The sequence below is a fragment of the Apostichopus japonicus genome, chromosome 7 (genome assembly GCF_037975245.1).
Source record: "Apostichopus japonicus isolate 1M-3 chromosome 7, ASM3797524v1, whole genome shotgun sequence".
Classification (NCBI taxonomy): Eukaryota; Metazoa; Echinodermata; class Holothuroidea; order Aspidochirotida; family Stichopodidae; genus Apostichopus; species Apostichopus japonicus.
In genome coordinates this window covers 11,976,442-11,987,777 of record NC_092567.1, presented here as the reverse complement: position 1 = coordinate 11,987,777, position 11,336 = coordinate 11,976,442, and the positions used below count along the sequence as shown (strand labels likewise).

Below are 11,336 nucleotides of genomic sequence, written 5' to 3'. Positions count from 1 at the left end.
TACTGTTTACGCGACCTGACACGCTAGGGCCACAACGCAACTATCAAAAGGCGCTTAACGCAGAAACGATAACCCCAGTGCAAACTACATACCATATCAGGGGGAATCACCCAATCACACAACCTACGAACGTCAACCGACCAATGGAGACCAATGCATACACTCGATCGACCATAGAGTTTCCTACTGACAGACTGACCAGTTTTACTGGACTGATTTTACTACTAGATTACCTAGTTTTAAGTTAGTCCAGAAACGCTGGATTAAGATACTGGCTAGTTTATCCACCTACAATCGTGTAGTCACAGTGGGCACCGCATGCACAATAGTTTATCCTAGTCGGTGTGACCTGTGTATGTTTTATGTGAAGCGAGCAGGGAGGTGGTAAATGACCAGTTTCAATGAAGAGAATCTACTTTTGGAAGCTTGCACGGTTGGCAACGTTGAGCTTACTAGAGCTATTATTTCACTAAATGGTTACACTATTACCCGCAGTCCCTGAGCGTTCAATTGCTTATGTTGGATCGATGCACGAGCAACGAGCCTATTCAACTATCAGTAATACAATACTGTAGGACTAGATACAGAACATCTGTGCCTGGAATGTTTACAAAGCCACCTGCGGTTTTCTTTTCATTCATTTCTTCTTCGGAAACAAAGAATGGGATTTTACGCGTATTGTTATGCTAATCATACCGGATGTTTCCTCGCATGTCGAAAGTATTCCTGAAACACGTGTTTGACAAAGCAAAATACTCACTCATTATATATTCAAGTTTTATTCTGTCGCAAAAAAATGGATTATTGCTCGATTCCAGTCTTGTTGTGAACCAGTACTCCAGGTTATTCAAGTGAAAATGAGAGCTTATCGGCAATAACATTGGACTGTCGGTTAGAAATCAGACCGATAATCCGCTTAGTGATCGGAGTTTATCATTGTTAATCCAGGTTTTACGACCAATAATTCAGATTTATCGTTTAAACTGCTACATTATGAACCGATTAACCTGGATAATCGTTTGTATTCATATACGCCAAATACACATAACGAGCAATATCTCTATCGTCGTCCTGGTTTAAAATTATGTAAATCAACACAAGTTTGTTTTTGTACTCCTCTAGCATGACTGTTTCATTTAAACTAATGTATTAGCTATAATAACATTTGGCCTGTAAATGTATAGTTGTATTCACAACTTAAGCGAAACCAAATCGGTTATAAAAACGAACACAATCTTACCCTAATAAATGGACACAACTTTTACGGTAGAGTAAGCTGTACGTTACTCTAGTTCCACCTTTGTTTCCCTTGATGTTGATATCTATATCATTATGTTCTTTAAATATTCATTATTGTGAACATCAACAACTAACTTGCGTCAGGACGACCCTTCCAATCTCAAATAAACATTGATGATCTAAATAAGCCTACAACCTCACTCTGACTATCCTGACCGTAATCCACAGTCTTCAGATTACGATAACTTTGTTATAAACAGAAGAAAGTTCTGTCCTCAACATATATATATATATATATATATATATATATATATATATATATATATATATATATATATATATATATATATATATATATATATATATATATATATATATATATATATATATATATATATATATATATATATATATATATATATATATATATATATGTATATATATATATATATATATATATATATATATATACATATATATATATATATATATATATATATATACATATATATATATATATATATATATATATATATATATATATATATATGTTGATTTTGATGAAAGTGTTATTTGCTTCAGGAATACTGTAGCAAAACTATTTTATAGTTTAGATGTTCTAGATCTAGATCTAGACAACAATTAATCTGGGTGACTACAATTTTTAAGCTTTATGTACTTTATTAAGTACTCTCATTACCCGACCTAAAACAAGATGCCTTAAAGTTGATTTATTGCAATCTCATTTTGAATAGTCTGAAGGTTTTGGTAACATTCTTGATAAGTCGAAAATACGCCTGCTTTAGGGTTTACAAAGAGAGAACATTTTCTTGTCATCACAGATGTCTAAAGTAACGTTTGCTTAAGAGTAAGTTCAGGTAAATTTAAATATCATTAAATAATGTAATAATGTATGCAGATTGAAGACTTGTAAAATTTGTGTGTTACATAACTTCAATGTATTTGATCGTGTATTATTGGTCCAAGCAGTTTACAGTTGTACGGCCACATTCTTATGGTGAGATATATCGATAATATTATAACATCAGTTAACTTTACATGGCTTGATCGGGGAGATGAAAATTTACAATTACATAAGGTTTCAACACCGTTCCTGCAACATTAGCCATCCACATCCACCCCGTTCTTGCCTCACTCTTGTAGTGGATCGACAGTCGTTTTCCGTAATATATTCATCTTGGAAAACAATGACTACCGGCAAAATAGAAGTCCAAATTGCTTCATTTATATTTGACTTTGGAAAGACAATGTTCATGGTAAGATATTGAACCACATGTTACCTCAGTACAACCTAAATAATGTAACTTGTCAACGCCATACTCACCCCATCTCCCCTCCTCTCCAGCCCAGTCTTGCCATGACATACGTGGTGATGCATATCTTACGCCCAACAATTGATCATGGCGTCATATGTGTTAGTGTGTCCAGATTTCGACCCCCCTTCTTTAATAATTGTTCTGTTTTATTTGTTTATTAATTAAGTGATTAGTTATCACATTTTTGACTAATTAAACACGTGTAACAAGAACAATCATAACCCCTTCTTTGATTTTGTATCAATCTGATAATATCGCTTGCTAAGGATGAATTGTCACAATCTTTCAGCTATACCTCAAACTGCGCTGTTAACGATAAAGATATATCTCTTGTACTGCTGAACACAAAATCACACCAAAAAGGATGAAATAAGCCATTCACTCAGTCAATGAAGAAACTATACCAGATCATACACAAAATGTTCTGGATTCGAATGACATCAAGCTATTTTTGAACTTACATCAGGGAGCTGCTACTCTAAGTAGCAGCTCCATGCTTACATAGCTTTGGCCAGAATCATATTCAGTGACATCGGAATATCCACCAGTTTCTCGATATTTCTGTCGAAGGTCATATGAGGTCAAGTGAAATTGGTAAACATTTTATTCTGTACACGAGACCACTACTGGAAGAACATTTACTGCATTAAAATGAAAGTTGATCTTTGTTTGTAAAAAGCCAGCTAAATCCATGATGTTAAAAACAAAATGTAGGGGTGATCAGAGGACGGGAGATCCGTTTAACAAAATGCTATTTATCAGTGGTTAAATGTATCTCAAAGTTAGCCCTGATCTAAATTGTGCTGACTATTAAGTTAAACGTTGTTTGGCATCGTTTGGCACGGCTCTGGAGTAAGAAGAACATTTTCCAAAATGTTTACCTTTTCTTCAAAGATAGCTGACTAAACTACATGTCCCTAGGTTCAGCTTCATTTCAAATGTTTTCCTTTCGTACTTGTCGTAATTAACCTCCAAATTAAGATAACAAATATACAAGTTTATCTGGTAACAGGTTCAGTGATAATGACGTTGAAGACGAGCATAAACATCTCAAGTGTTACCGGTACATCACATATTCATTTGTGCTTAAATTTATATGGAACGCCAAACAGTCAGGACTACCGATGAAAGTATGTATATAGGCCATACCATACAAATGTTAAGCATTCTCCAATCAGGGATCAACATTCATAAAACAAATATTCATTTTCATATAATATCATATCAAATTCATAAAACGAGAATAAAAATTTGGAAAGAATTGCAGGAGCCTGCTCCATGTAACCAGATTGAAGACTCTTGGCTACAAATGCATTGACATTTGTGTACAGACTTTACAATTTGACAACAGAAACATATAGTCTTAAATTAACGCGGTTTTTAATTACTGTGAAAGTTAAGATACAACACGGCATCTTGATCATTCAATATTTTTTTAATTGTTTTGTTACTTGACATGTCAACAAATGCTATTATTTTGACATATTCCAAGTCATGTGTCACCTAGTTCCATGGGGTAAGGCAGCAACTAGACAATTCATCGATTTTTGTCAAGATATAATGTTATCGTATTAGTTGACATCGCAACAAATATTACGTGTTTGAAGTATTGTCACAATAAACAAAACAACACGACAATTTGACATTCCTTTTTTAAGATTTTACAGGTTGGCCTGACTTATCAACTCGACAAAGCCATATATGTTTGACTTGTTGTCAAGGTTATTACAAAGCAACAACTCGATAACTTCCTGAACGTCTGAAACTTGACAAAAGTATATACAGTATTTGTTCTGATGTCGTGCTGTACTGACACAGTAAGTCTACATGTCGGTTGTACCTTTCAAACCACGATACGATTCATAACACACACACGAATTAATAACAAATTATCATATCAAATTTATCTCTGATGGTCATTGTTGTCGCAAGTTACGTAATAATTTGGTACAATTATAAGATACAAAATGGATACCAGACTGAAAAAACCAGATATGGGTTTATTTTTTAATTTTTTTTTGACAAAAGGAGGACATAATATAATGCATGGCTGTTACAATGTAAGGTGTTTTGCAAAGAAAACAACAAACATAATGTAAGGTCCGTGTTAATACTCTGTAGTAGGATGACAGAATTATTAGCAAATACTGACTTGTCCAGTTAATCACGTGAAACAGCTAATCGAATACGAGCTGAATGGCTGACCAACTATAATCTTTCACATTACATATGTTCATTAAACAAATATATCTCTCATTAACTTTGTTCATTAAACAAACTTATCTCTCATTACCTATGTTCATTAAACAAACAGATCTCTAATAACCTTTGTGTAATCACATGCAAGGTAAAAACGATATAAGAAGCAAAACAGAAAGACAAAAGAAAAAGGAAGAACAATAGAAAAATCGAAATTTAAGGAAACATTTATAAACAATGTGTTATATCGGATATAATATATACAAAGAAAACACATATTCATGAAGGCGATTTAGAGTTAATTTTAAATTTTCTTTTAGTAGCAATTTGCTAGTGGAAGATTACCCCAGAAATGGTTACAATAATATGTGCACAATAAGGTGATAAAATGATAGGACCTGTTCGTGTGCTTGCAAGAGTTTTAAAGATTTGACAATTAAAGCCAAACATAAGAAACTGCTATGACGTGGAAAAATAACGATATTTACATGATATTCTTACTATGTGCAAAATATTCTGAAATAATTTTCCATTATAAAACTTATGATCAAATGTTTCCATTGGATTGTTGAACAACTATTGGTCTCAGTCATGAGTAAACTACAAGACCTATCATATATAGAAGTACGATAATTGATTTCAAGCTTCAGTACACAAAATGTTCAGATTGTCATTATCTTGTTCGAATTATTATTGAATAACGTCACAGATACGTCACTGCATTGTCCTCATCGGCTGTAATGGGACTTAAGGGAAGATGCATAACTAACGTACACCCCATGGATATAAACGTCTAACTTGCGTAATAATAAGATAAAAGATAGTAAAATATAGAGAGCCGATCATTATCTTTAAATTAACTGATTAAGCACAAATAGTAATGTTATGCAATGATCATTATATTACGTAATATACACGTTATCGTTAACCATACAAAATATTATGTTTACAGTTGGCTTTAAATTCCATAGATTACAGAATTAACCATGAACAATGAACAAAGGCAAAAAAAAAGAAGAACAAACCACCCCTACAAAAACAAATATAAAATTAGTAGCTGTAAGTGAATGTAAATGATGCATAAAATGTCATTACTTGTAACAAAAATACTACAGGAAATTTTTAGGAAATATTTAAGATAAATGAGAAAAAAAAACTAAATAAATGACGTCATTTTAACTGGAAAAGTCGAAGTTCGATATACACCAAAACTTCGATATAACAGATCACTCATAGATTAATATGCAATTGCTGACCTATAATAGAGAACACAGTGACTCTAACACAGTATATGTATTTCCAATAAGATCACTTTATGAAAAAACGCAAAGAGTAAAAAAAAAAATATTTTTAAATGGTTTCGAAGTTAATACAAAAATACATATAAGTTTAATTGTAATTGGCGAAAGACAAGAATAAACATAGTATTTTAAATCATTTCACTGAGAAGTTACATTGGTAGATTATACAACCATCGTCACATTTGGTATACTCTCTGTAAAAGATATGTACAATTGATATCACATTGATCTGAAGACACTTCAATCCCCACCCCCACCCCCCACCCCAAGGTTCACGAATTTCAAATTGATTATTCTGATCGTTCTTGGACGCTGAAAATGTTAGATAAACATATCACAAATGGGTTTGCTAACTGTTAGTTAGTTAGGTGGGACCCATCGATTAGGATATTAAAAACCAAAGTTCCCCTTGACAAGCCTGACTTTATTAGGTAAGGAGCCTTTTAGATTAGGAATCAGGTGGACAGAGTGCTTGCGAGCTAAACCATTCCGCAGGGTACAGGTACCAGGTGGTCTCTAAATTAGTTGGATTTTCCCGGGGAGGGTGATCCCAGGTCTTGGGCGGAGGTCAAGCTCTCTGCCGTCTCATATTTTTTCTGCTTTGTTTCTTGATTTGTTCTGCTTTCAAACGTTGAAGGTAACTGTCCGTACTCATGACTACCGTATTAAATGTTATCCACTTTCATATATTTTTCGGTTCCTCCCACATTTTTTCCTACCTGCAGGGGCAGCATTCTGTCCATCTCGAACAGGATTACATTCCCTAACTATATAATATCAAGTATTTTCACACAAAATTGGAAAAAGAACGACATAGACGAAAAGTAAAGGATCTCGAGATGGTGTAACAAACTTACAAAAAACAAAACAAAATATGAACCTATAATAGATGTTGAATATGTAAAGAAATCAGAATGAATAATTGAATAATACTCATACATAATACAAAATAAAAAATAATGTCAAATTCATTTTATTTGACCACAAATTGGTGTACTTTGGGTCAACTTGTAATTTCCTGAATCTTAGGTAAACTTGGCATTTCTATTATCTGGTGGTAGCGTAAAGGGTGGTTTAACGCTTGGCTATACATTCATCGCTATAAGCTTTAAAGAACTGAGAAAAGAATAACACATATTCCCTTTGATTTTAGAAGTGTTTAATGTTACCATTACGTAACATCAATATGGTATTACCATTAAGTAAAATCAGTATGGTATTAATTTCACGTAACATCAGTATGGTATTACCATTACGTACCATCAGTATGGTATTACCATTATGCAACATCAGTATGGTTATTACCATTACCTAACATCAGTATGGTGTTACCATTACGTAAAATCAGTATGGTATACCATTACGTAACATCAGTATGGTATTACCATGACGTAACATCAGCATGGTACTATCATTACGTTAAATCAGTATAGTATTACCATTACGTAACGTCAGAATGGTGTTACCCTTACGTTACATCAAAATGGTATTACCATTACGTAACATCAAAATGGTATAACCATTACGTAAAATCAATATGGTAGTAATTTCACGTAACATCAGTATGGTATTACCATGACGTAACATCAGTATGGTTATTATCATGACGTAACATCAGTATGGTTATTACCATTACCTAACATCAGTATGGTATACCATTACGTAACATCAGAATGGTATTACCATAACGTAACATCAGTTGAACTCTTACTGAGGAGTATATTCTGAGTAAATGCAGCAAACTATATCATCAGTTCATCCGTGTCATGTAACAAGGGGTTATACATTCACTATATTAAATATCAGTAGTTGATCCGTTTAAAGTAACAAAGATTTATACATTCGATATATTATTAAGCTTTAGTTAATCATTGCAAATTCATAATCTGATCGTTACCTGAATTCACTATGAAATTACGCAAATGAAATTAATCTGTATGATAAAGAACATGATTACGTATTCTCTATGTTGTCAAACAGCAGTGAATCCGTTCCATATGTCACGTGTGTATAGAAAATAATGAGTTCAGCAGAATTAGAAAGGCTAAGTCCTCTCAAGATTATTTTAACTTTATTTGAAGCTAAAAAACCAGACACGTTAATAGTTAATATCTACTCGCAAAATCTATGATCAATATTCAGAACGGAAAAGACGATTTACTAAATAAAACAGTCTACTACGGCATCGACGTTACTGAGAAGAATGTCAGACTATCTGCTCTCTCTCTCTCCACCCCCTCTCTCTCTCTCTTCACCCAGCTGTCTCGCTCTCCAACTCTCTGTCTGTCTGTTTGTCTGTCTGTCTGTCTGTCTGTCTGTCTGTCTGTCTGTATGTCTGTCTCTCTCTCTCTGGAAGAGTACTCGTTAGACATCTGCTGGTCCTCTTGGCGATAACTCTAGTTCAAATATGTAACAATAGAAAGATAACAAAATGTTACAGTTTTAAAAGTGATGTCATCTCGACGAACTGTTGCAGTTAATGCAGGGATGACATAAAACAACATATGTCACCTGCTACGCGTACTGCCTGCAACACATAATAACAGGCATCACCTGCTTCACAGACTGACTGACATCCTTGCTACACAGAATAACAGACATCACCTGCTACACATACTGACATAGATACCTGTTACACAGAATAACAGGTATCACCTGCTACATAGATTGAAGGAGATCCCTGCTACACAGGATAACAGGCACCATCTGCTGCACATACTGACATATATCACTGCTACACATAATAGCAGGTATCACCTGCCACATATACTGACAGAGATCCCTGCTACACGAAAGAACAGGCGTCACCTGCTACACAGATTGACGGGATCCCTGCTACACAGAATAACAGGCATCACCTGTTACACAGATTGACAGAGGTCCCTGCTACACAGAATAACATGCATCACCTGCTACACATAATGACAGAGATCCCTGCTACACAGAATAACAGGCATCACCTGCTACACACACTGACAGAGATCCCTGCTACACAGAATAACAGGCATTATCTGCTACACATACTGACAGAGATCCCTGCTACACAGAATAACAGACATCACCTGCTACACAGATAGACAGAGATCCATGCTACACAGAATAACAGACATCACCTGCTACACATACTGACAGAGATACCTGTTACACAGAATAACAGGTATCACCTGCTACACAGATTGACGTAGATCCCTGCTACACAGGATAACAGGCACCATCTGCTGCACATACTGACATTAATCACTGCTACACAGAATAACAGGCATCACCTGCTACACATACTGACAGAGATCCCTGCTACACAAATAAGCAGGCATCATCTGCTACACATACTGACAGAGATCCCTGCTACACATAATATTATGGATCATTTACTACACAGACTGATATGATTCATCTGCTGTCAGATTATGTAAAACAAACTAGCCAATTAAGGTTTAAAACAAGTTTGACCCCAGAGAGATATTTCTCTTTTTTTTTCCATATTCCTATTCAGTCCTAATCCGTGAGATGCAGAGATAGTTGTCTTGAGTGATATGTTTGTCAGCACTGCTTATAGAAGATGTTGATCAGTTTATCAATCATGCGTCCTAACGTTTCAGACCTGCCTGAATATTCAGAGCTCAGTGTAAATTACTTTATGAGAAATAACCCCCCGCCCACATGCTCCCCCCCCCCTTTTACTAATCAACTTTGAGATGCCAAATTTGAAATCTCCTCACAAAATTCATTTTGTTACGTTTTGGTTTCAATTGAGGAATACATTTGTTACCGGTTAGGAAGTAGGGATACGAATTTTCAATTACTTATTCGTATGTGTTTGTTACCTAAAATCTCATTAAAAAAACATTTGATTATAACAGTGAGTCTCATTCAGCTGTGATATTCCTTACTAACCTCACAAGACTGTTCATTTCTTCCTAGACCTTGTCCGCTTCTGTGCTGCATCCTGCACAAAATAGAAAGAAAAGAATCATATCTTAATACGTAATGAGTATCAATTATAGGGTAAGTCATTTACGACTGCCTTAACAGAAGAGAACAATTAGCTATTACTAGTAACAAATTCCGCCAGAGAATCAGGAAGCAATTCATTTCAAGATGAATGTATGTATGTATGTATCCTCCTGCAAGCGGGAACTCGCGAAGAAGCCTTATTGGCTTATCAAAGCCGCAAGCTGACCGAAGTCAGTCTCTCACATTCATATTTAACGTCCATGATTATGAATTGTCAATTGTCAACAACTCTGTAACTGGACGACATACATTAATCTGGGCGTGACTCGAACCGGGGACCTTATAATTGAAAGGCACCGGTGTTAACCACTGAGCTAACACTCCACGAGGAATACATGGAGAATGTATCGCTTTGTGTATACCCATTGTTTGTGTATAAACAGAGATCTTGGTTAGTCTTGTCAGACGCCCTCTATTTACAGTAACAGCTGTAGTTACGAGAATGACTTTCTTAATATGACAAATGATTTAGTGCTATGAATTATTTAGAAATAATTCATGTATTGATGAAAATTATTGATCCCATCTTGATCTATGTTGTTGCTAGTAAGCAAACTAAATTCACTACAGATAGACGGATTTAAGACGTCTGAGCTATATCAGAGACTAATAAAACTATTTTTTTAGCCCCTGAAGAAGGTCCTGCTACGATTGAAACGTCCGGCCAACTTACTTTTACACACACTAATAAAACTGGGCAGTCTGAGACAGTTTAACATATAATAAACATTCGGTAATAAAAACAGCTGGTTAAAACCAACTAAATATTTTAGGACAGAGTTGAAGATCTAATTTACTCCTTCAATATTCTATTTCATTATATTTGATATCTCCTTTTATCTCTGTTGATCACATTTGATCTCTGTTCATACTACAGATCTCATTACTCATATCAGGTATAGGCCTGTTTTCTGCTGGTTTAATGGCTAGTGGTTATATTACAAAGGAGGTCAGTTGTCTGTTACGATGAAGTCTCCATGAAACCTCAATATAATTTTGCATTCTGGTTTAATGATACTGCAAACGCAGCTCTGAATTGTTAATACTGAAGAACACAACTATAGCCATTTGACTTTCAAATTGATTTCAAACAACATTTATTGTTCATTTAAAAAAATTCATTTACCTTGATGTCTTTTTTGCTCAAAACAAATGTGTAAATCTCAGACTATGTCTGCTTAACAAGGAGCATAGGCAAGGAAAAAAAAACACATGTTTAAACTGCTCAGATATATTGCCTAAACAA

At 34.7% G+C, this 11,336-nt stretch overlaps 1 protein-coding gene across 6 annotated transcripts in view; it reads right to left on the bottom strand.

Annotated features, from left to right (window-relative positions):
* Window positions 1-4,998: 4,998 nt before the first annotated feature.
* The window catches only part of LOC139970040 (uncharacterized), a 110,394-nt gene continuing 104,056 nt past the window's right edge, over window positions 4,999-11,336 (bottom strand). For all 6 annotated transcript variants that reach the window (XM_071975624.1, XM_071975626.1, XM_071975628.1 and 3 more), the window contains 2 exons: window positions 9,971-10,022; window positions 4,999-8,472 (listed from right to left, as the gene is read on the bottom strand). The gene's annotated coding sequence lies outside the window, so the exon portion shown is untranslated. The remainder of the gene's footprint in view (window positions 8,473-9,970; window positions 10,023-11,336) is intronic.